We start from the raw sequence: 22,349 nt of genomic DNA on the forward strand, positions 1-22,349 counted from the left end.
CCCTTTGCAAAGACGAACACAAAAAAATTCACTGTATTTTCCCAGAGTCCATTGAATGGTTCCAGAACCTTGGACTGAGTTTATGATTCTGCTTATAGTTTGCAATATCCACGTGATCGTGCCATTATATAATTTTAATTAGCCTTTCTTGTTTCCTGTTTCATTTTGAAATATGTAATGCTATCGAAGACTTGTAATCTGGCATATTTACATATTTTCATTATTTGGTTTCTGGTTTGTTGTGTACTGCTGCCTTATCTTACCATTTACTGATAGAGCATTCAGACATTAGTTCCTCCTCCACTGATAGCATGCTCTCTCATCAAATGCTTTCCCAAAGTAATTTTCCTATATTTAGTCATATAGCAGCTTCCATCCTCTCTTTTCCTTTTTGTGTATTTGTAATACAGGCACCAATACCAAAAAAATGCTTACTATTCATGATGCGGTGGAATGTGGTATTGAGTGAGAACTGCTTCATGTTTTGTAGGTGTATGGTGACAGCTTGATAACTCTGGGTGAACATTTAGATTCTTTGTGTGATTCTGATGGGGATTTTTCACTCCTCCTTTGTAAAAGAAAAGCCTCACTGACAGTACTTTTCAGACCCTCCCCTTAGTAAGCTAGTATATGTATCTTACTTCCTCTGTTCTTTTTATGCTTATGGCATTAAAATGCTAAGAAAAGGAATAAAGGCATTAACATTTTGGTTTGCAGTTGTAAAACAGTTTTGAAGCAAAACCCCTGATCCTCCTCACTCACTCTGTGCATTGGTTTAGTTTGCAGAGCTATGCTGGTGTGTCAACCAGATCGCTTTTGGAGAAAACTAAACAAGAAAGTGTAGTTGAGATCTGCATCCCATGTAGTCTACACTTTAACAGGAACACAAAGATTAAAACTGATGAATGGCTTTTTGGACAGCCTTGAATTTCATGTGTGTTTGGAACATTTGGTGGTGGGGACCAGCCCAAATCTAGCCTGCGGTGCGGAAAACCTTGCAACATGCAGATGTTGTGGCCACTGCATTAAGTGCTTTGATCTACTAATCTGTTTATATAATGCTAAATTATTTGGTAATGTAGATAAATCTTAGGTTTTGTAAAACAATAACAAAATAAGTATGGCCAACATGGCCTCAAATTCACTTGTACCCTGTCAATATTGGTACTTAGTAACCAACAAGTTGAAAAAAAAAAATCCGTTAGAAACAATCTCTTCCAGCTGTGCTCTGAGCCTATTGATTTCAAACCTAAAAAGTTTCAAATCAGATGGTTGCATGAGGACTTCCCACAAAAATGTTTCTACTTTCAGGACTGATGTGATCAATTTCACTCAAAATGTTCTTGCTTATTGGAGCTGGCAGCACATATCCTAGCGAACCTAATCAATAAGCACAGATTGATACCATCCTCTGTCAGGCAGTTAGGAATTTAATGTGTTTGCAGAAAAGGACCCTGGGAGAGAAAAATAAAAGAAAAAAATACTAGTTTATTGATAGCGCTCCTGTGACCCATTTTCTTCACATTTTAGCTCGATAGGTCACAACGTGGCTGGGCTCACTATATATGTCTGCACACCATTTCATAGTGAGCTAACAAATCTGCACCAAACTGTCACTTGACTTAAAAAAGCATTATCATTTGAAGCTTGTAACTTCATGAGATATAATGCCAATATTTACAGAAATGCTCAAGGATACTTTTTCGACAAGGGCTAGCCACAAGCCAGATTGAAATGTTCTGCCTTCAGTTGTTGCAATGGAAAATGTGGTCAATTACAGAATTTTTGAAATGGAAAAAGAATTTATTTTCTTTACTATTGTCATAGTTCAAGGAGATAAAACCATGTTTACGGAAATTGAAAACAAATGGACCTTTTGACAGGCTACCTTTATTACTAGTGGAAGATCTCTGGAAAAAAATGTAAGAGATTTACCTTAGCTTCCATCTTCATCTCCATGCAATAAATTCCAGTATAGTGGGAAAAATACAAATGTAAGGTTGTCTTTTCTCTGGTAATAGCAGCCATTAATACCCTTTATGTCTTTAATGACTCTTGATTAACTCAGGCAAAGCAGGTTAGCTCTGACCCGTTATAGAAATACAGACAGTATTATCCTCCATATAAAATTGAAGTACAAGAAATGTGTTTTCAAACAGATCATACAGAAATTAATGAAATTGAAGAAGATTGTGAGTACTGAGGACTTAACACATTTATAGAATCATAGGACAGTTTAGGTTGGAAAAGTAATTGAAGATCATCAAGTCCAGCCATTAACCCAGCACTGCCAAATCCACAACTAAACCGTGTCCCTAAGAGATACATCTACGAGCCTTTTAAATACCTCCAGGGATGGTGACTCCACCACTTCCCTGGGCAGCCTGTTCCAATGCTTGACAACCCTTTCAGTGAATATTTTTTTCCTAATATCCAGTCTAAACCTCCCCTGGCACAACTTGAGGCCATTTCCTCTTCTCCTATTGCTTGTTACTGGTTGGAGAGGAGACCAACACCCACTTTCTGAGAAAGTAACAGAATTTCTGAGGAATTTAAACATGTCTGTCTCGTATAGCAAATATACAAACTAAGTCAATCAAATATCTTGATAGTAGAGAAAAAAATGACCTCTAAAGAAAAATAAGTTTGTTTTTATTGTCCAAGAAAACATTCTGCTCATTTATATGGCAAATACTCATTCTAGACTATTATTCTAGCTGTAGACAGATGTAGCTTCACACTAGAAGATATGATACCTGGATATATAACGATGCATGGTCATGCTGTTTTTCCAACATAGTAGATTGGACATATTAAAGACTGTAAATAAGTACAACATTTGCATTTCAACCTGTAATCTCTAATCCCTATTATTTTCAATCTGATGGGCTAATGCAAAATGGATGCATTACCCATGAACCACAGCTTGCCTACTGCAGGTATTGTATTTATTCTAAAAATAAGATTTAGAATTCTTGCAGCTCTTGATGATGATACAAAAGGTGTTTGGGATTTGCAGAAAAATGAGCAGACAGGTAAAGCTGAAGGAATATACTCTCTTCTTTCAGTAAGGTTAGCTGTTACTATATTATGACTATGTTGCATACACATCTCTGATAGAAGTCAGTGGCTGCAGACATTCATGTGAGGTTTTTCTGAGGCTGTAAACAGCGATGTCTGAAAATAAGTCAGTGATACCTTCTCCATCTTCCACAACAGGGGAGAAAAGGTGCTTAACTTGGCTTGTTTGCACTAGCAAGTATGTTAACTAGCCACAACTGGAACAAGTAAAGCTGATTATGCCCCAAGATGTAATAGGTGACAGATCAAATAAACCAGGCCACAGCCTGGTCAAGCATTCATAACTTTTGAGAGACTTGGGATAGATTCAAAAAATTGGGCTACAAGAACTAGCAAATTAATTCTTCTTATTTTAAAAGAAGGTAGACAGTCCAAAATGGAAGCCACACCAACAGGTATAAAAGAAGACTGCGCTGGCATGGCTGGCTCATGTTTTTGACTTATCTTGTCTGCAGGTGTGGCAATCTGCTAAGGGCAGAGGAAAGACACGACCTTTAAAATCTATCTGCATAATACATAGGTGACTAATTTTCTAAGTAGGAAGCGGATACCGGATCTGCTGAAATCAGTGGGAGGTTAGGTCCTGAAATATCCTCATGCATCTGGCACTTTAGGATATATTTAAACAGCATAATTTCTACCTATACCCTAATATTTTGTCAGTACAGGAATATTTCAGAGCACCTACATAAGATACCAAGAGCTAGACAAGGAATCAAGCAATATGAAATGTTGGGCACAAGAACTTAGAATTTAGACTTATGAGCTCCAAAAAACCTTTTATCCCCAAGGCAGAGATTGATTATAAGGGAACTCAATTACCTATCTCTTCTCAGAAAGCACTGGATTAACATGATCAGCTGAAGGAGAACTGGATCACAAGTGTCAGGGGCAAATGGGTTTTAGGGCACAGCTGAGCTGAATCAACAATCCCAGTAAGAAGGCTCTGGGAATTGGAAATCTGTAGAGAGGGTTTAGATATTAGTGGTAAAAGATAGTTTTGGTGTGGGAAGTTATGATAGCTCTGAAATTCAAATAAAAGTGACTCAATGTAAAGTGAGTTAGTGAAGGCTTGAGAAAGAAGCTGAAGCTAGTAGTTCTGTGTCTGTTGTTGCAAATTACATAGGGGTGCCTGTCTTCAAAGTTCTTGCAGTATACATGTGGAAACCTTACAGCTTGAGCCTAGAAACTAATGTTAAGTTTTTTCCAGGTTTTAGCTAACTACTCAAACCCTCATAATTTATTTGTCCTCTTGCTCACGCTATATTCTGAGCTAAGGTGAGTAGTGACATAGACTCAGAATCAGTTCTACAATACACAGGGGTTGTCCCTAAAAAAAGACAATTAACTGTTTTGGTACGCACAGGCAAAATGGTATGAAGATTTTATCATAAAAATGGAAAAACTTCCTCAGTTTCTCTATGAAAGTCACACATTCTGTTGTCAGCTTTGTACGCACAGTCTATGGGAAATAAATGATGTGTCAGTGCTTGAATGTGCTGAGAGAATGCTGGTATATTGTGTACTTCACTCTCAGTTATCCAAGGGCTGTTTATTCAGGTTGAAGATTAACTATGTTGCGGATGCAAGACAATGGAGCTAGCTGTCTGCACAGCTGGTTTTTTTTTTTGGCTTGGATTAACTTAGGTGCAGTTGATGCATTCCATCAGCTTTCATGTGGTACAAACCCCACACTAATAACTCGTGTAAACCTGACCTAGCTACGTGCAGATATGGTGCGGGTGTCTGTTATTCCTGCTACATTCTGTGGAATACCAATTCCCATTGGAGTGGCTTGGGACAAATTTAGCTTCTTAACTCCCATTCAGAGCTGACACTACTGGATCAAACTTGATTTTGCAAAACCTTATAGCCTCAGATTTTGAGAGCGCTTTTGAGAGTGAACTGAGTACCATGACAGTACTTAGAGCAAATCTGATGTGGTGCTCTGAGCTAAGAAGCATTCCCTAAATCAGTAGCACTGGAGAGTGGAATACACAAGTACCAAGTGAATAGCCTGAGCAGGTTTAGTTCTGTGCAGAGCTATCAGGATACCTCCTATTAACACTTTCTAGGCTGCATGATCTGGGATGATCCCAGACCCTGCTTCTGTGACAGAAAGGTTTTACAGGCTTAACTGGTAATAGAGCTACAGAACAAAGTATTTATTTAATGCAAAACATTGGAACCATCATATGAATTGGCATGAGTCATTTAGGCTTCTCTTGAGATAGTCTGCCTGGCTACCTCTCATTTTTCATTGCTCACTGTTGTTTTTCTGGTTGCATAAGTCAAATAAGTTTAAGTTTGCTGTATCAGCAAAACTGTCAATTATGTCTGTGTTCCAGTAACCCAGTCAGCTAAAATAAGCTTCTTACTTCTCAGCCTTCTGTCCTCTCTTCAATCAGGGAATATGGGACGGATTTATTTCAAGGGTCATAGACTACCCATTGGCACTGTATGTGAGGCATATACATAGTAACATAGCTGCTACTACATCATGTGTGATGAGTATATTCTCTCTCCTTTTTGCTAGCAGGTGGCTGTTTCTGGCTGTCCATTTTCATGCCCACACAGTAGTCCTTTCTCCCTCACTTGAAATCAAAGAATCAGTGACAGTAGGGCTGAGTCTTGAAGTTTATGCCCTTTAGAATAGACTCTTTCAGTCCTTCCACAGTGCTGTAACAGGGTGGTGCCACAGTGTGCTATGAGCAGAGCTGCTGAGGTGAATACATGGAGTATATTATTTGGAGAAAAGAATGAGACTATAGCATGTTTCTATAGAACTGTGCATACAGCCAAAGAAATTGAAAAGATCCTTTTATTTTTTTGGTTTTCAGCTAACGTGAGGAAAATTCCTTAGTAATGCTCCAAATGGAGGCTTGGGACATGATCCAATATTCTTTTCCTGTTTTGGAGAGAATGGGAGCTCCAACTCTCCATTTTACAAAACAAGATAAGAGTTCCCAGTAACATTGCTTTAAGAGACACACTAGAGTCCTGCTAGCTGTTGGATAACTACCCAGGAGGGAATCTCAGTTCTGGAAGCTAGCTCTTTCTCATTGTTTCACCTCTCTCTCCCCTCCCTCATGCAGAGCAAGTATGTCCACAGGAAAATTGGTAAGGTCTAGTGTGCCTGGATCTGGCCTCCTCAGGGAATTTTGATAGCAACAATCTAAATTATTCCCCACTATCAGTCATAGAATCGCAGAACCATTAGAGTTGGAAGGAACTTCCAGAGATCAACTAGTCCAAGCCCCCTGCCAAGGCAGAACCACCTAAAACAGGTTACATGGGAACGTGTCCTGGCAGGTTTTGAATGTCTTCAGAGATGGACACTCCACAATCTCCCTGGGCAGCCTGTTCCAGTGCTCTGCCACCCTCAACATAAAGAAGTTCTTCCTCATGTTGAGGTGAAACTTCTTGTGTTTTAGTTTATGGCCACTGCTCCTCATCCTGTCACTGGGCACCACTGTAAAGAGTCTGGCACCATCCTCCTGGTACCCACTTTTCAGATATTTATATGCATTAATGAGATCCCCTTTCAGTCTTCGCCAGACTAAACAGGTCCAGCTCCTGCAATCTCTCCTTATAGGAGTGGTGCTCCAGACCCCTTATCATCTTTGTTGCCCTCCATGGTACACTCTCCAGTAGCTCCTTGTCTTTCTTGTACTGAGGAGCCCAGAACTGGACACAGCACTCCAGATGTGGCCTCACCAGGGTCGAGTAGAGGGGCAGGATCACCTCCCTTGACCTGCTGGCCACACTCCTCCCAGTGCACCCCAGGATACTATTGTCCCTCCTGGCCACAAGGACACACTGCTGGGTCATAGTCAACTTGTCATCTACCAATATTCCCAGGTCCTTCTCAGCTGAACTGCTCTCTAGTTGGTCAGCCCCCAGCCTGTACTGGTGCTTTGGGTTATTCCTTCCCAGGTGCAGTACCCTACACTTGCCCTTTTTGAACCTCATTAGGTTTCTCTCCACCCAATTCTCCAGCCTACCAATGTCTCAGTGAATGGCAGCACAGCCCTTCAACTTCATATCATCAGCAAACTTGTTGAGGGTACACTCTAGCCCTTTGTGCAGGTCATTGACAAACAAGTGGAATAAGACCGGGCCTGCAGCTGGAAGATACTGCTTTTGATTGTAGAGTCTTTAAGACAATTTATGTGACTGAAATTATTGATGACTGAAAAAGGAAAGAGATGAGTATGCCCACATAGGAAAATTTACAACCATGATGATCTACTCTTTGACAGAGAATGCAGGCCAAGGCATTACACATTTGTACTTGCAGTATTCAGCCTGTATCTTCTAAAAATTTGTTGCTTGTTACAATCCCCCAAATAGGAGGAAAACTGACTGAAGTATGAAAGTTTAGGACTCAGCTTCCAGTCAAATTACTGTGTTTCAACAGCTTACTGTGGCGAACTGAGCTGCTGTAACTGTGTGAATGGAACTAAATCTGCATGACTTCACCTAAAGCTTCCTCGGTGTAGGCTGACAGTCTCTGCGTGCCAGCTAAGCAGAAGATGTTAGGCCACAGAAACTCGATCAGGAGTAACGATGAGATTCTGAGTTTTCAGTTGACATGATGGCTCAGATTCCTTCCTTTTTTAAGTATAAACATGAAACTGTCTCTTGGTGGACAACATCTGACATAAAGAAGGAGAAGGCAGAAAGCACAGATTGTCTTCTCTGAGCTGAGCCAGTCTAAAGTTCCAGCGTGAGGAACTATTTGTGTGGCACAGATGCTTTCAGGACTGACTGTTTTTCATCAAAAACTGTTGGAGATTTGGAGAGTTATAAATAGCTCCTACTTCATTAGCTGAGACCTCAAAGACTTCAAGCACAGGTGCAGAGATTTCTACAGGGGTGAGAGAGGAAAGATCCTTCTCAGTGGAACTGCTGTGTCCTTGAGAGTGAAAAATCACAAGTTGCTTTCTGGTTTTTGTTGCTGAATAGACTATAACACTTGAACTGACACAGACCATAGAGAAAGAATTAAAAGAGATCAGATGTTGACTCTAGTAATGCTCCCTTGGATTATTCTTGATTTTGAAATTATTTGAATGGAAGCTACTGTTAAATTGATAACATGTTGTGAAAATGTGTGAAGACTGATTGCTATTAACAGTGAGAAAAATGGATTCATGGAAAGAATGGTATCTGATCAGAATATTAATAATCTCCTTCCCTTGTACATCAGAGCAGCAAAGACTTAAAAAAAAATTATCACTGTCATGAACATCTGTCACCAGTCAAGCAAATGCTAACAACAGTAAGCAGCCTTTCTTTCATCCTGTGCAGGGGTTCATCATTACACATCTCCAAATTCAAAATGAAGGTCAGACTGGAAAGGTGAGAAACAGAAAAGTTCTACAGCAAGCACTCCAAAAAAATCCAAAGGTTATAGCTCTGAGCTCTCCTCCAAAGTACCATTCTGATCCATAGCTTGGAGAGATGTCATCTTTGCAGTACAAACAGCAAGAAAGAGCATAGCAACAAAAACATAACAGTGTCGGAGTGGTGGTTTTAGTGAAGAAGAGGGCAGTAAGTAGAGGAAAACAGTACAGCCAAGGAACATCTTAGCTTTGAGAAATTGAACATCTTTTTCTGTCTGAATGGAAACTTTTAAATGTGTATTGAAGCCTATCAACCTCATCAGAATTTAATATATTATTAAAAATAAGACAATTATTGAAACCTTTAATAAGTGAAATGTTTTGACTGATGACAATATGTGGGGATTTGAAGACTGGGACCTATGCAAAAGCAGATCGAGGCTTTTATAGTACTAAACAGGCTGAGGTTCTTACAGCACTAAGATGTAATTTAAAATTGTAATGATTTCACATTTTCACAGCTGTATCCACATGCCTTAAAAATATTAACACAACAGCTGCTCTGATTTTTAAGCTTGCACAGGTTTTTCCCCTATTTGTGGTCATAAAGCTAAGCAAAAGGAATCTGTTTTACATGTTCATCTGGCATGAATATTGAGTTGTTTCTTAGCATTCCTTGCATGAGGACTTTCAGCCTTAGATCTATCATCAATAGAGCCCACTTCCCCATATTTTCATGCTCTTAATATCAGATAAAAAGCTGTCTAAAGATATCAAGAGAGCTCAAAATTCTTGGAGGGAGGTTGGTAGATAAGATATGTGAATTTAAATGAATCTTGAAGGTCCAGTGTAGAACAACTAAATGGACTCAGCAGAAAGAAAACCACATTTCAGTGACGAATGACAAAGCAAGTAAGTATTTGTGTTGAATGAGCTTAGTTTACTGTGGTTGTATAATAAACTTACTTTAAAGTTCAGTTTATTTGGTTTTTACCTGCACTGTTGCTTTGCCTCCATTACGGAGTACAAATCAAAAGCATCAGAATACTTCCACAGTTTGAAAATTCACTAACTTAAAAGAACTGTAAAGATGCAGTGCCAGTTCTGTAAATGCCATTATAATCCACTTAAAACTAACTCAAATTTTGTTAGAAGCAAAAAGCAGAAAGTAATTTGAGAGGTTACTTTCACTCTAGTACTTTTGGATAGCTACATAACGCAGTTCAATTCAAACGTTATGTAAAACCAGGTATGATTTATTTTGTTCCTCGCTAGTCTTCTTAAAGTTGGCTGACCAACGCACATGTGCACATATATATACTGCCTAATACAAGTCCCTTCGCATAGCTCTATTTCTAAGCTCTGCAGCAACTTGGTAGAATTTCTCTTACACTGTGAGCTTATTGTTCTGAAACACAGTTGATCAGTACTATACAGAGCACTCAAAGTCATGAAGTTTATATGATGTCCTTGGAAATACTTCCTATTCTGTCTTAGGTTCTTAGCCCTCTCTGTGTTAACAATTCAGAGCCCTTAGCTGACCAGCTACTTGTTTGCATTTATAGTAGAGATCTTTTGTTATCGCTCTGTATCTGCAGCATTTTGAAACATTAACTGCTATATTATTACTGTTATGACTGTCTTCAGGGTCATCTGACACTGCATCATAGCATGATGCTTCTCTCTATGGCAAGTACTTTCCAATTTTGCATCACTTAAGTTCTCAGAAAAAGGCCCCTATGCTTTTCTTTTCTTGAACTCCTGTTAGCCATTATGCCTTTCACTTTGCTTTCTGAGCTACTGTGATTAGTGAAAATTGGAGAGGTTACTTCATGCAGTTTTCAGAGAAACTGAGATTGTTATTGCTTAATGGTATGTCTCTTTTTCTCCTTCTCCCCTCCCTCCAATTTTCATGTATATGGCTCAAAAAAGACTGCTTTCTGTACCTTCTTATTCTCTGCCAGGTCTTATTCAGCTTCATTTTCATTTTCTCTCTACATTTCCTGTGTTTGCAGACATTTTACCCTCATTCCCTTCCTTCTGTCACTACACTCATGCATTCCTTGTGGACTCTTCTTCCTGCTAAGCTTTTCCATAGGACTTGCTATCTTTTACTTCCTGATCTTGCCATGCTTTTTTTTTTTTTCTTTTTCCGTAAGGACTTGAAAAACTTCAGTGATTACTATAAGCTTTTAAGCAACTGAATATATTCTTCAGTCAGGAGACCCACCTAATGGGACACCTGTATCACTTGTCCCAACGTGAAAGATAATGAGTTCATTCTTCTGGCTCTTATCAGAAGACTGTTTAACCTCACAGTCTCATCTAATTCATATTCTTACTAAATGCATCCTGACAAGCAACACATTTTCTACTGGATCTGCTCAAAGACATATTTTGGGTAATAAAAATCTGCCTCATCACTATGCTTTTAAGAATCTTTAGTCCACCCCCTTCTGCCTGAGAGTCATGTTTCCTTCTTCTTCTCAACATCTTGAAAATCATTCATATTTCCCTTGGCCTCTCAGTCCTGGCCCTTTTTATGATCCTTTAGTGAAAACAGTTTCTAATTTCTTTACTGCCATCTTGTTTTTTCTATTAATTTTCTAATGTGGCAAGTCAGTGTCCCAGTCTCTCTTGCCCTGGCCTCATGTCCCTCTGTCCCCATGGTCTTTACATTACCCCCTACATTTATGTCTGTTCTTCAGGTTCTGTGTGTTTGAAAATCTAAAGTTGTTCATGCTTCTGGCATTTTCCCCACAAATACTCAAGCTCACACATTCTGTGTTGATCACTGCCTATGTTTGTGCCACTCAGGTCTTCTTTCATGAGTATTTTCTATTGATACTTCATTCATTGATTCTGTGAGGTTTCCACTCAAGGACGAGGAAGACCCTGAAAATTCTGCATCCAGTAATCCTGATTGTCTCGGCAAATCTTAAGACTTTACTCACTGAAGGCTTAGCCACCATTTCTGTCTTTCTTTACAAGTTCCCAGATTTAAAGAAATACAGAAAATTCTCCTGGGTTAGCCTCCATAGTTTTGACTGTATATATTTATGAGCTTTTGTCTGGGTCGATGCTGTCAGCTCAGTGAGTCTTCGCAGTTAGCTCTTTTTCAGCTGTGATCAGTCAAAAGCAGGAAGCTCTTTTAACACCATTAGCTGCAATGCCTCAATCCTACTCATGAAAGAAAAAGTTGTGATCTGAGAAGCTGGGAACATTCCAAAAAACCAGAACTGAGAGCTTTAAACATGTTACCTGAAACGGACAAAGGCCAGTGAGTGAATAAAAAAAGCAAAATACTCTAGAATGTTCTACTGACTCAAACATAACATTTCTAAAACTGTGAAGAGGGATTTACTGAAATTGAACAATCTTTCATAAATCAATGAGACAACTTGAATGTGTTTGACTATGCTTTTTTGGCACAAGGCTTGTTTGTATAAAGATTTTTTTCTTTCCTTTAAGCTAGTAAATGTAAAAACCCAGTTTCCACAAAATTTTTTTCATGGTAGTTTGATGGCTTTTTAGTTGGAAACTGAAGCTTTGGTTAGATTATAATGATTATTGTTTGTCTTAAGGAAACATGCAATTACTTTTTTGTAAAGGCAAAACTACTTTGCGTGCCAGTGTCACCTACCCTATTGGCCAGTGTCACCTACCCTATTGCCAAATTCCAGAGATCTCATTACCTTATCATTTTTTGGTCATGATGGATACCAGAAGAGCATTGGTTGTTCTCTTGCAGAGCAATTACTTGGACTAGTTCCATTATTCTATTTCCTTTTATGCCCCAATTCCCTAATCCCCTCATTTATAATGTCCCCACAACCTGCGTTTCCTTTATCAAGGGAGGAAGAAACAAATCTCCACACACTTACTTCAGATTTGATTTTTTTTCCAGAGCAGAACTCTTCTCTGCTTTTTTGAGGGCTGTTCCATCAGCTTGTCTCCTATTTTCTTCTTATATGGGAAGGCATTAATTATCTTTAGTTTTGACCTTAAATATCATATGTGGATGGATATCCTTCCTTGAAACAGGGAATTTTTGTGTTGAATCCAAACTGATAATCAGGAAGACAGAGAAATTCTCTGTTTCAGAACCCTCCTTAAACATTCTGTCATACATTCAACTTTTTATCTTCAGCTAAACATAAAATGACCAAAAATAATATTGCTAGCTTGGTTTTTTTCATATGTATCAGTTTGTCTAAGCCTAGCCCAGACAACTCGTTGATGTTTTGCTTGTAAGGGTAGAAATATTTCTCTCACCTTCCCCCCAAGAGTTATGGTTTCTGGAGCTCAAGACAAATACAAACATAGGATTGTGAAATCCCTCAGGGGAGTAATATGACTGCAACAAATGTCATGAAGGAAGATGAACAGCCAAACCAAATTGATGAACAGGGCCATTTCTACAGGCACTTTCAGCTTGGTCTCAGGAAGGGATGCTACCATACTGTTTTGGCCCTGTTCACCAAATTGATGAACAGGGCCATTTCTACAGGCACTTTCAGCTTGATCTCAGGAAGGGATGCTACCATTCTGTTTTGTCAGGAAAACTTCTGGAAGTCATAGTAGGCCTTCACCTAGAGCCTCAACTGGATGTAATGTGCAGAATCATTAACTTAAATGAAACTACACCAGCTTATGAAACTGGAAGAAGCAGTCCATTATATTCTCTCAAATAGTAGCTTAATAGCACCGGAGTGCCTTTCAAGTAATTCCCAAATAAGTGGAGAAAGGACAGGAGTTACCAAAGCCACGACATCTGATCTATTTCATTAATTGATCTTTTGGTTTGTCTGTTTGTTTTCTATTGTTTCAGTTTAATTTGGGTTTTATTTTCACGTGGTAGAGTCTCAGCAGAACCAGTTAGGGGATTAGAGGATTAGTGTTATATTGCTATATTCAGGGCCCTTTAATTGTGCTTTCAACAAGAGATTAAGAATGGAAGGGCAGAATGACCAGCAACTGCAATCAAGGCATGCTACAAAAAGGTGCTGTAAATTTCTATTTTCCTTTTCATCTGAAGAGATGGCCCATTGTCCACGCGTGGCAGCAGCAAAGGGATGTAATCATTCATTTGGCTCTAAGCTCAAATGTTCATGCTGGGTTTACTGCACTCCTGTTATATTTATATGTTGAAATTTGGCATATGGCTAGGAAATTAATTTTAGAAGTACCCCATTCCCCCAGGTAACCTACAGCTCCAGTGAAGCACACTAAAAACATATCAGAGTTGCAAAGTTCCCTCAGCAGAAGATCCATGAAGCCCAGTCTCTACAGCTGCCTTCAACTGATGTGTAAGTTCTCTGTGATTATTAAGTGTCACAGAAGTACAGTTTTCTCTCACTGATACCAGAAGGCAGAATTTCAGCTAGCACTGCTGGAGCTCAGAAAGCAAAGGCCAGACTCAGTCTGCAGTAAGTCAGAGTAGTGGCTGTCATCAAAATGAATGTGGCCTTAGATATTCAAAGAAAGTATTAGATGAAGAGCTGGAGAGAATCGTATGCTCAGTATGCATGGTCCCCATGATATAGTATGCATATTTCTTTCAGGTACTCTTACGCACAAGCTGTGGATGCTCAGTTTTTGGCTGCATAACTACTTGGAAATGTCCCACACTGTTTGATAAGACCCAGATGGTAACCAGATGGCTACATGTGACTCTTTGGAAGTGCTGCTGCAGACGGGGACTAAAACTGAAGTAAGTCTACAAACACTTCCCTCTCTTTTCTGTAACTTTTATTAATAGGGAGTGGAGATTACTATACTATATCCCCTCTATTAAATAATGGTAGATGTTTTTTTGGGGGGTTGCAGATAATTTTCCCATTTCAGGAAACCAAAACCACTCTGACCCAGAGTCTAAGCATTTTCCAATTATGACTTCTTTACTTACTTGATATATCTTACATTGTCAAATTTGGGACAATTTTAAATTTGAAATTGCTATAAAATATATAAATATTACACTATCTTCAGGAATATAGTGAACTTTGCTCCACCTACTCCCTTTCTAAAAGCTCTCCCTTTGACCAACTTAGCAACTATCTATTTCTTAGAAGGAAAGGTACACTCATGTGCACTAACCACCTAACAGATGACATGCAGACAAATAACATACAGACAAACACATCTTTTGAAAATCATGGCTCTTGAGAGAATTTCTGTATAAAAGCTTATTCCAGTTACAAAGGTGCAAACAGAACTAATGCTCTTGCCATTCATTAGTAACATCTCTTCCCAAACCAGAATTACGAAACAGTTGTAACATTTCTTCTACAGTACTTTTCCAGACACTATATTGTTTACGGTAAGAGAGAGAACTTACAGGATGGTGATGATTCACTCCACCAGCTTATTTTCCAGCTACATTCAAAGACAAGGTAATGATTCAACTGCTTCTTCCAGTCACGTATCAGGAACTCGTAGAATTTCAGCCAATTTTTTCATTCCTCAAAAACATTGGCCTCACATAATCTTCTGTAAGTCATAAGCATAACAGAAAAGACTCTTATTGTGCAGAAAGGCTAAAAGATGATTTAGCATAGCATAGCCTGTAATACCAGACGTCTTTCTCCCTCTCTCACACACTGTTTTAGTTTGCAGTCAAAAAAAAATGCTATTGTGGTGATGATTTAGAAATACAAAAGGGGCCTGTAAGCATTGTTAGCCTAATATTGCTACAATGCCATGAAAATTTAACATATCCCAATTTCTAATTGTGTGGATTGTGTTTTTGCAGGAATTTCTTTTGGGAAGTTCATAAGAATTTATTTGGCTCCAGATGAATTGTGTTGTCTCACACTATTAATATTTCCTACTGTTGGTCAGTGATTTACTGTAAAGTTTCTGTTTTACCTTAGCCTAGATCCTATTATGTAGTCATCACTTCTGTATGACAAAACAAAATAAAATACCTTCATAATGATACCTGACACAAACATTTCAACATATCTGAGTTTAATGGTACCAAAACTTCTTGGCATCAAACTCTATATACTCCATGAGTCATAAATTAAATAATTTTCAGCTCTGTAAGCAAAGGATAGGTTATGCTGGTTTGTAGTTAAACACATTAGATATTTATTAGGGACATAAACCAATCAGATAATGCATCTGCATTGACAGGAAGGTGTACATGTTTGTATGCAGGAAGGAGATACAATACAGAGAGGCAAAAGGATAGAAGGAAGACATCTGTGGTATGGAATAGATTTAAATGCAGGGAAGTGTTGCCACTCAGAATAAAATCTAAGATGTTCTTTTTAAATATCACAGCTGTCATTTTGATAGGAGAAGCCCATCTCATTTAATTCATTGCAGCTTAAAATTTCGCTAGTAGTTCACCAGGATCTAGTTATATGTTAATATTTTTCTGCTTTGGTGTTTGGAAACTCTACATTTTGTTAATGAAATTCTGTCAAAAGGTTCATTACTTAATAATTACTCTATTTTTAATAATTTATGTTTTAATGATTTTTGCCCCTTCTTCAATATTTGCTCTCTGGGTGTTTCTCTTTACTGACCGTTCATAATTTTAATTTTGATGTGGTTTAAACAGTTCAGTCTGCTTAAGAATGCAATAAAAGCAAGAATCGGAAGATCCTGCTTAGCTCTGGGAAGTCCCTTCCGAAGCTTTTGTTTTCTGTTTCCATACTGCCATCTTGAGTATAAGTCTTAAAACTACAGTTATTACACATCAGAATCACGGCTTTGCTTTCTTCTATTTATCTTGCATTTTGCATGCTTGAAAGTGAGTTTCAGTTACTGCCAAATTAAAACAGCTGCACTTTATTCACAGGGATGTAAATAAGTAAAGGTGACCCAGGTGGTCTGTGATGGCTGTTCAAATACTACCACAACATCTTGTTGAACCAACAGAAACTTGCACCAGACATTAAGAAAGATGTTTATTTGCCTTGTCATATACACTGCTTAGAAGAAATACTTAATTTTTCAGCAAAACCCAGGAAATATCTGACTTAAGAATTATTTTTTGTCTTTTCCAACTTGAAGACAGTTTTGTAGGTCCCTGAATTCCAGGAATATGATGAGAGGGTACTACTTTGTAAGCTCTGAATATTTATGTCCCCTTATTTTTATATTCTCACATTTTACATAAGAGTCTGTTCTGTTCTTATTCTGTCACTGTCTTCCTGTGACAGAATTAGGGATCAACTTCACAGGCCCTACATTTTCAAAGCTGGCTAGTGATTTAGAGACTGACATGACCAGATTCTCTGAAAGTTTTCAGCCACTTGCTCTCCCATCAGGTTACTTTAAGGGCAGTCACAGGCTACTGGTGGAGGATAAGATGCTGTGGCTTAATGAATCACTGGTGATCAGCTGAACCTTGCTGCTCATATGGGGCCAGCTGAAGTGGTTGATCTTGTGCTTGTAAGGACTCCTTCAGGATAGCATGATAACGGACAGTTAATTAATAGATGTATGTAAGGATAGAGCCTTACAGTTATTACTTATCAAAGCCTGATCTGATAATATATCACCTGATATACATGAGTTAAGATCTTCCAAAACTGCCAGCTAGAAAATGTGAATAGAATAATCTGTGTGGCTACACTGTTTTATCAAAGCTTCCTGCCATTAAAGAAACAATTTTAATGAACAGATAGTTTCTTGCAGAAAAAAACCCTGAACCCCAACATAGCCCTTCAAAAACAGAAAAAGAAATCCAAATATTTGATATTCATACAAAAGGAATCACATTGAATATTTGTTTAGTTATGGATAAGAGCAGTTTAGCTGTATTAAGAGCAGGAAATGTTTGTGTACAAGGAAAAGCCATCTTTTAAGATAAAAAAGATTAAAAGATTTCATCTGGCAAGCTCCCCATTTTTTCAAACAAATATAATGTCAGCTTTTACAGAATGATTGTACTTTGTGGTCTTTCTGACTTTGTAATAGAAGAAGAGAGGAGCAGATATAATTTCTTAGTCTTTCTTCTTTGCTTAAGTGATGCATGGGATGAGCACGTGAAACTCATTATATTCCTGCCTGTCTGTTTTACTCATCTTTGTGCTTAAGACAGGCACAAAATTGTGATTAGACTTTACACATATTATGAGGCAATACCCTTGGCTGAGTGGGTAGGAGAAGCAGGTGGGTTGTCTCATTATGGTATATTATATGGGTGTGTTTGTCTCTCTGTACTCAGCGCTGGTGAGGCTGCACCTTGAATACTGTGTTCACTTTTGGACCCTCCTCTGTAAGAAGGACACTGAGGTGCTGGAGTGTGTCCAGACAAGAGCAGTGGCGCTGGTGAAGGGTGTGAAGAACTAGTCGTGCAAGGAGCAGCTGAGGGACCTGGGGTTGTTTAGCCTGGAGAAAAGGAGGCTCAGGGGGACGTTATTGCTCTCTACAACTGCCTGATAGGAGATTGTTGCGATGTGAGTAATGATATCTTCTCCCAAGTAACAAGTGATAGGACAAGAGGAAATGGCCTCAAGGTGCACAAGCAGAGCTTTGGATTGGGTATTAGAAAATGTTTCTTTACTGCCAGGGTTTTCAAGCATTGGAACAGGCTGCCCAGGGAAGTGGTGGAATCACCAATCCTGGAGGTATTTCAAAGACATGTAGATGTGATGCTTAGGACCATGGTTTAGAGGTGAACTTGGCAGTGCGGGGTTAATGGTTGGACTCAATGATCTTAAAGGTCTCTTCCAACCTAAACAATTCTATGATTCTATGAACTGAATTCTGAATGAATTATTAAACATTCAGAACTTCTCATAATAAGTTCATACTTGCAGAGATTATAACCCTCATTCCCTTCTTTTCTGTCTTTTGTTTACTGCAGTCTTCAGCTGCCACTGGCAGTTACTATTACATCTGGGATCTGTGTCTACCTTTTTTACATTTAGATTGTAAGTTTTGGGGACAGAAATCATCTTTTTGGTGTGTCTTTATATAGTGCCTAACACAAAGCAGGTCATGTGCTTCTGCTATATGCTTAAGTATATCACCACTCTTGCACAACTGAGAAAAAAAATTTTTCTCAATTCACGTAAACCAAAGAAAAAAATCGTTCAAATATTAAAATAATTCCATCAAGAATATTATATGAATGGTTCTCACAGTCTCACACAGACTCCATGTTGAAACTCCAGCAGTGATATGTTAAAAAAACACTGATAATGCCTTGTTACAAGTTCCTGCTTGGAGAAAAACAAAGCCATGAGAGTCCAAAGAAGAACAATATAAAGATGTTTAAAAACTGAACCTGAAGGAATTGGTATAGTTTACTCTAAGAAAGAAAAATCTAACAGAGTACTTATGATAATAATCTTCCACTGTGCAAAACAGCTTTAAGTAGAGAAGATGACAGGAACAGTAAAAAATTCATTTTTCTTGTGCTGAAGTTGGTGCAACTGTTTAATTGGAATGATAAAGCACTGGAACTTAAGAATGCTGTGAATTCTCTACTGGAGTGACTCAGATAAACTATCTAAATAGCTGGTACATATTTGACCCTCCTCAGTTCAGCATCTGGCTAAAAGAATCCCTTCTAATCCTTTCCCTTGTATAATTCTGTGGTGTCTAGGTGAGGACATACTGAACTCCCAGGAAATTTTAGACCAATTGATCTACTATTCAGAAATTTAAATTTGCACAAAATGGAAGTTGTCCATGTATAAATGTATTGGATTTGCATGGCAGGTTTTGGTAGTGGGGGTGCTACAGAGGTGGCTTCTGTGAAAAGATGCTGGAAGCTTCCCTTCTGTCTGACAGAGCCAATGCCAACTGGCTCCAAGAGGGAGCCACCACTGTCCAAGGCCAAGCCCACCAGCAATAGTGGTAGCACCTCTGGGATAACCTATTTAAAAAGGGGAAAACACTGTTGTGCAAAGCACTGCATCTGGAGAGAGAAGTGCGAATATGTGAGAGCACCAGCCCTGCAGATACCAGTGAAGAAGGAGGGGAGGAGGTGCTTTAGGTACCAGAGCAGAGATTCCCCTGCAGCCTGTGGTGCAGATCATGGTGAGGCAGGCTTGTGCCCCTGTAGACCATGGAGGTCTATGGTGGAGCAGATAATAGACCTGCAGCCCATGGAGGACCCCATGCCAGAGCAGAGGGATGCCTGAAGAAGGCTGTGACCCTATGGGAAGCCCATGCTGGAGCAGGGTCGTGGCAGTAGCTATGGGCCCACGAAGAGAGGTGAGCCCATGCTGGAGCAGGTTTGATGGCAGGGCTTGTGACCCTGTGGGGGACTCACAGTGGACCAATCTGTACCCGAGGGACTACATCCCACACTGGAGCAGTTTGGGAAGAACTGTAGCTCATGGGAAGGACTCATGTTGGAGTTCAGTGGAGGACTGAATCCTGTGGGAGGGACTCCACACTGGAGCAGAGGAAGAGTGTGAGGAGTTCTCTCCTGAGAAAGAAGAAGCAGCAAAGACAACATGTGATGAACTGGCTGCAGCTCCCATTTCCCCTTCCCACGGGAGTGGAGGGGGTAGAGAAATTAGAAGTAAAGTTAAGCCCAGGAAGAAGAGAAGGGTGGGGTAGGTGTTTAAAGATTTGGTTTTATTTCTTATTATCCTACTCTGATTTGATCTTTAATAATTAAATTGATTTTCCTCAAGTCGAGTCTGTTTTACCCATGACAGTAATGGGTGAATGATCTCTCCCTGCCCTTACCTTGATCCATAAGGCTTTCATTTTATTTTCTCTCCCCTGTCCAGCTGAGAGAAGTGACAGAGCAGCTTTGGTGAACCCACCACAGTAAGGAACCTCAGAGGGAATGGTGGAGAATGCAACTCAAGAAGCTTAGAGACATACATTTAATCTCTATATCTGTTTTCAGCATGTGTTACAGATTCAAACAAGGACATTAAGGCCAAATTAGTGAAACACCAGGAAGAGTGGGCAATCTACACTGAAAATGGTGGCAACTTTCCCATCTGCTGAAAACTGTTAAGTAACAGATTCCAGCTAACTTCCAAGAAAACATCTAGGCTATGCAGAACCATGTCAAGTCCTAGATTCCTACTGGCATATATGGATTTTTAATTGGCCTAACAAAACTGCTGCATAGATCCTTTTATGGCATTCTACCCTATGGAAAGACAGAAGCTAGGAAGTTTTGGAAAGGGGAGTCATATTAATATGTATTCCTATGCATGCTATCAGGAATTTATTTAGCACGGATCTGAAATATTCTGAATTACTTGCTCAGTGCTATACATTTCAAAGAGAAAAAAAGCACTGTCACAGGGGAAGAGGTAAAAAGGAAAATGGAGCTACCAAAAAATCACAGCACTAAGCAGCAGCAACAGTGTATTCAAAGCCTGTTCAAATACAAAAAACAAGAGGATAATTCTGTGTGGGCCACCAGTGGATAGGCTTCTATAGGAAAAACTTTGATAAATTTTGTAGCCGTATTTCTCTGCAGGAAATCACAGAAGGGTCAGTAGTGAAAATGCGGGTTGCCATGTCTTGAGACTGCATTATCTCCCTTTCATTCATTTACACGTTCTTAACTTTAATTTTCAGTGTGGCAATTTGATATAAATAATGGGGAAATGAGAAAAAACGATAATTTAAGAAAGCACCTGTCTGATTAGAATATGTGCAAATCAATAGAAAGTTTTCTGTGAAGCTAGTTTAATCACAAGTAGTTTTACTCTTCAAATATTCTGAGAAATAAGCTCACTGGCATGTCTGTTGAAAGAGCAATGGTTAAGGAGTATGCCATAAAAGACAAGACATTAAACACAAACACTCTTTTACAATGAAGTCCCATCTGGAGCTGAAGAGACATTTGATTTTTGTATCTTTGGAAAACTCGGCAGCATTATTCCCATTTTGAAAGGGCAGCAGGGTTTGGCACACTGCTGTATTGCGGTGCAGAGACCACTTGATGGTGGTGTTGTTCAGCGCCCCTGCAAGAGCTACACCAGCTCACACTCCTTGCAGCCAGGACAAGCAGCGTGAATGCAACGAGCTCCACGACTCCTTCAGCTCACGGCTAGCGTGGCCCACTAACTAATACATTGATCAACCCGTACGCTACAGACCCCCTTGGAAGCAGAAATCACTTAGGCTCAGTTTGAATTCATTTAAACAAATCCATACCTAGCATGAGTAAAGTACCTTTGCAATATCTTCACTCATCCTGTGACTGATCTCTTTTCAGGTTGCCAAAGGTTTATATTCTTCCCTTAGCCTAACTTATCTCTTCTTCTGGTTTATATTCATTTAAGTGTTGGACAGGTCATAGCTGGGATACAGAGACCAACCTGCCAGAATAAGAAGTCATTGCAGTCTTAGCACTTACTTCCAAGTGGGATAAATCAGCCAAGCCTAAACATGCTATTGCAACTAAGGCGTCTAAGGTAATGTGAGTTATCTAGTTTAAAATGAGCTTGGCTTGCCCTTTACCCTGGGGCACTGACATACCCTCAGCCTGTTGTGCCCCCTGTGACAAGATCACTTCTGTTTTTCACAGTGGGTTGATAGCTGTAACGCTGGCTGGATTGTTTTAAGGTGGCCCTGAACATGCTGTGCCCAGACTGTTGTTGTGAATAGGAGATGTAACTCATGCAATCCCAGGCAGATGGACATGGCTTCAAATTATGACAGCTGCTCAGGGTCTAAGTGTTTCAGGTGTGCTGGTCTCACTTCCTGTGAGCAAAATCTCACAGGAAATTGCTCTATCCCTGCATTTACTGTGCCAGCTGACAAGATCCATCACCTTTCTATGTCACCCCCACCCTCCCATGATTTTGATGAAAGAGGTGAAGAAAGATTTAAAGCAGAATACACAACCAGCCAGCTCTGGTACTTTGGACAATGTACCAGAGCTGGCTGGTTTTGTGTTGTGTTGCCAGCCCAGTCTGCACATGCACAGAGTACCAAACAGGTGTCTGTATGTTTATGGATGCACTG

At 39.4% G+C, this 22,349-nt stretch overlaps 1 long non-coding RNA gene across 1 annotated transcript in view; it reads right to left on the reverse strand.

Moving 5' to 3' along the window:
- LOC134171711 (uncharacterized) overlaps positions 1-21,912 on the reverse strand; it is a 42,353-nt gene extending 20,441 nt beyond the window's left edge. Inside the window, exons 1-2 of the long non-coding RNA XR_009967709.1 lie at positions 21,537-21,912; positions 14,770-14,921 (exon numbers count right to left, since the gene is read on the reverse strand). This is a non-coding gene — a long non-coding RNA (uncharacterized LOC134171711). The remainder of the gene's footprint in view (positions 1-14,769; positions 14,922-21,536) is intronic.
- Positions 21,913-22,349: the final 437 nt, after the last annotated feature.

This window comes from Pezoporus occidentalis, unplaced genomic scaffold (genome assembly GCF_034315485.1).
Source record: "Pezoporus occidentalis ecotype Australia unplaced genomic scaffold, CSIRO_AGI_Poc_V1 ctg42, whole genome shotgun sequence".
In the NCBI taxonomy this organism is placed as follows: domain Eukaryota; kingdom Metazoa; phylum Chordata; class Aves; order Psittaciformes; family Psittacidae; genus Pezoporus; species Pezoporus occidentalis.